Source organism: Chanos chanos, chromosome 5 (assembly GCF_902362185.1).
Source record: "Chanos chanos chromosome 5, fChaCha1.1, whole genome shotgun sequence".
Lineage (NCBI taxonomy): Eukaryota > Metazoa > Chordata > Actinopteri > Gonorynchiformes > Chanidae > Chanos > Chanos chanos.
The window spans coordinates 35,112,983-35,116,539 of record NC_044499.1 but is presented as its reverse complement, the minus strand read 5'-3'; the positions used below and the strand labels follow the sequence as shown (position 1 = coordinate 35,116,539).

General features: G+C 38.3%; 1 non-coding gene across 1 annotated transcript; it reads left to right on the top strand.

Annotated features, from left to right (window-relative positions):
- Positions 1-207: 207 nt before the first annotated feature.
- LOC115813493 (U1 spliceosomal RNA) lies at positions 208-375 on the top strand. Its single transcript, XR_004025355.1, has one exon. It is a non-coding gene; the product is annotated as a U1 spliceosomal RNA (small nuclear RNA).
- Positions 376-3,557: the final 3,182 nt, after the last annotated feature.

Below are 3,557 nucleotides of genomic sequence, written 5' to 3'. Positions count from 1 at the left end.
ATTTTCTTCTTTTACTTTTGACACTTTCAAAATCTCATCACATGGCTACTAGTCTTGAAGTCAATTCATGATTAAATTCAACGATTTCAATTTAAGTCATAAATCTGAATTTCAACTGGAACGAGAAAAAGCATTGTGGAAAGAGAGCTCGATTGATAAGAGGCAGAATTCCATGAAGTAGATAGTAATCCTGCATTCTGAGCAAAGATACAAACTGCAAAAAAAACAAGAAGAAATGCCATAGATAGACAGTAAACATATAACGGTAAACCATTCTCCTCACTCCTTCTAGCTGATCTCTGCTAGTTCCCCAAATGCGGGAATCTCGACTGCATAATTTGTGGCAGTGGGGGACTGTGTTCGTGCTCTCCCCTGATTTTATACTGGGAGCAGTCACGGCCTAAAGGTTAGTGAAGGAGGCTTGGGACCGAATGAACAGCGCTTTCCCCTCCCTCAGTATGCACAGCTGAAGTGCCCTTGACAAGGCACCTAACCCTCAACTGTTCCCTGGGCACTGCAGTTATGGCTGCCCACTGCTCCGGGTATGTGTGTGTGCTCACTGCCCCTAGTGTGTGTGCTCATTGCTCGCTGCTCTTGGGGTGCGTGTGTAGTCACCGCTCCCTCGGATGAGTTAAATCCTTGAGAAAATGGGAGAAGGTGGGAGATGTGGGAGAAGTCCCTGGAAGACAGCGCTCCCCCCGCAGTGCAACGCCGCTGTGCTCCGCACAAGAATTCCAATGCCCTTGTACATTGTACCTGAGGGAATGGCAAAAAAAGTCTTCTTCTTCCTCCTCTTCTTCTTCTTCTTCTTCTTCTTCTTCTTCTGGTATTTTACAGTATTCATCTGAGGATTACACTGAATTCTGCTTTATTTTTTAAATACTCCATGCTACTGGGATTCAAAGGCAACCTTGACCATGTAGATTTACGGTCATTTACTGCCAGCTGGCAAACTACTGTTTATTTACAGCATGATACAATAGAAACGCTGCAAACAAACAATGCTTAACACTACAAGCAGCATTGCGGTACATACATTTTTATGAAGTGAATCAGAAGAGCATGCTGTAATTTTGACACACAGCACAGAACGCTGTGCTGCCAGTCAATTACATTACACTTGTAGAGAAGTATTTCATGAGGTAAATCCTGCAGTGGTGAAGGTAATTTCCTTTATAAAGGCTAAGTGAATATACAGATGTGATTACTGAGGTGAACAGGCGAGGCCAACCTCTTTCTATCTGTTTCTTCACTCGCCTTTATTAACTACTGCATCTCAGAGGTGTCTCCTCAACTCTAATCTATATGACATGAAAAATCTGCCAAACAGCATCTACATCCTGGTTTCACAATTCAACATCGCAACAAGCCAATGGTAATTCAATTGACGTCATTGTAAACATCAGAGCAAATGTCAAAAACAGATGGCACATGGATACATACATCCTTTTTAACTTTCCCTTATGCAAGGTGACTAATACTACCATGTAAAACATTTGTCTTCTGATCATGGTTTTACACTGTGAGGCAAATGTGCTCCAGCAGTAAAAAGCAAGGGCTTGCTTTCAGCTCCAGAGCAACCAGCTGCTAAACATTAGAGCAGGCAAAGTCATTTCAGTTTGAGATATACAGGATTGTAATTATGCCTGCATGCATCCTTCCATCTGAAATACTGAAACTCAAAAATACACAACCTTTAAAGTGAGGATTTCTTGCTTTGTTTAATTTTTTATTGTTATTTCAAAGTACATATTAGTCAACTGTATCTATTACATTCAGTGTGAAATACCGTTTGAATGTGCACTGAAAAATAAACCAAAAAAGACTGATAAACGTGCCACAGCTGAACATGCTAGATCTACAGCGAGCAGAACCCTAATGAAAACATTCTGATGAATTAAATTAATCACTTTCAGAGAATTTAATTACAATAAACGTGCAAAAAACAAATAGATTATTTTGAATAAATTACCTCCGAACACACATCAGACGTGCTCCACTGAACTTGCTCAGCTCTTAATTGGACTGACAGAGCTGTAAATTGAGATATTTCATCCTGACACTGCTGCTAAGTGTCTTGACTGTTTCTCTGCTGTTATTGCTCTTCAACCAGGGGAACAGTTGAAACAAGCTTTAATGAGTCATGCCAATAATCATTTTTTTGTTGATTTAAATAATAATTTAATGTCCTGCTTGTTTGAAAAAGAATTTGATGACGGTATTAAAATGAATTAGGCTTTAACAAACAACTGCTGATTATAAGGAACAATTAAGACTTAAAAGGTTCGGATTACTGGTAGCAACGCAAATTGAAAACTGTTTATTTATCATAATGTTTTGTGCCACACAAGAGTGTGACACAATCTGTTTAATAACAGATATGTGAATATGTCCTGTCAATAACATGATGATTCTACTTAGTTTGTAAATGGATGACAACAAAAGACAAGTTTAAATGAAGTGAGAAGAAAGAGGATTAGTTGATGAAGGTCTTTTACAGCTCTGAATCTTACTCTCTGACATTTAAGGAGCTGAAAGCTCCTTGGTTTCAGACAGTGTGCCATTACTGTGGATAATTCGACTTTCCTGTGCTTCCCTTGAAATAACACTTAGCAGTTTGGCCTTTTATAGTGGACAGAAGAAAGCTATCGGAGGCTGACTTGACTCAATCGATAGTGACCCCTGAATGAAGGGAAACAGTGTTCTTTAGATAAATTCCCTGTAAGTCATCCAAATTTTACCACAAGAGCAAATCCCTCTCAGCAAATCTGTGATTTCATTATTTGTTTAACAATGATACACTTAAATCACAAAAGATTCCAAAATTTAGTTTCACAAGGATACTCAGTCTGATTAAATTATGTGAAACTGGGAAGAAATGAAAGTGAGAATGGTGAGAAAGGTGGCCATTTTCTCAACCAGAAGCACCTCCACTTCTAAATTATAGACGTATCCTATCCCTATTGCCAGCCTTTTTACCAAGAAAAACCTTACCTGAAATGATCTCCATCTGGGTTCAGTGTGCTGGGTTAAATAATGCACACGAACACATTAAAGCCTGGAACCGATTATGTAGCTTGTGTGGACAGTTTATTAAAATACCTGAGTGTGTGCATTCATTTTAATATAGTATGTAACCTTACACTGCTAACACCAGCTTTCAGTTTTTTGATTGTGAATAAAATGAAATATCTGGATACAAAACCAAGGCAATCTATAATTAAAGGTGATGCACAGAATATATGAAAGACAACAGCAGAAAAATACAGGGACTCAAAGAAGAGACATCATTCAAAAATCAAGATTTTTCATTCACTGCACCGATGAAGGTCATTTCACCAAAAAGGTTTTGCACTTTGCCCCTTTTAAGTTGTAGCACTCTGGGACATAAAATTTTTCTTAACATTTTTAGGATCTAAGCTTTTAAGTGGTGTTTCTTCTGGGATGCACCCAGATTCTTTTAGTAGGCTTATGCTTATTTTATTTTTCTGTGGTTAACTTTTTGTTTATGAACTTCGGGTCTTTGGAATGATTAATAAAGACAGTCTTTTTGGTCT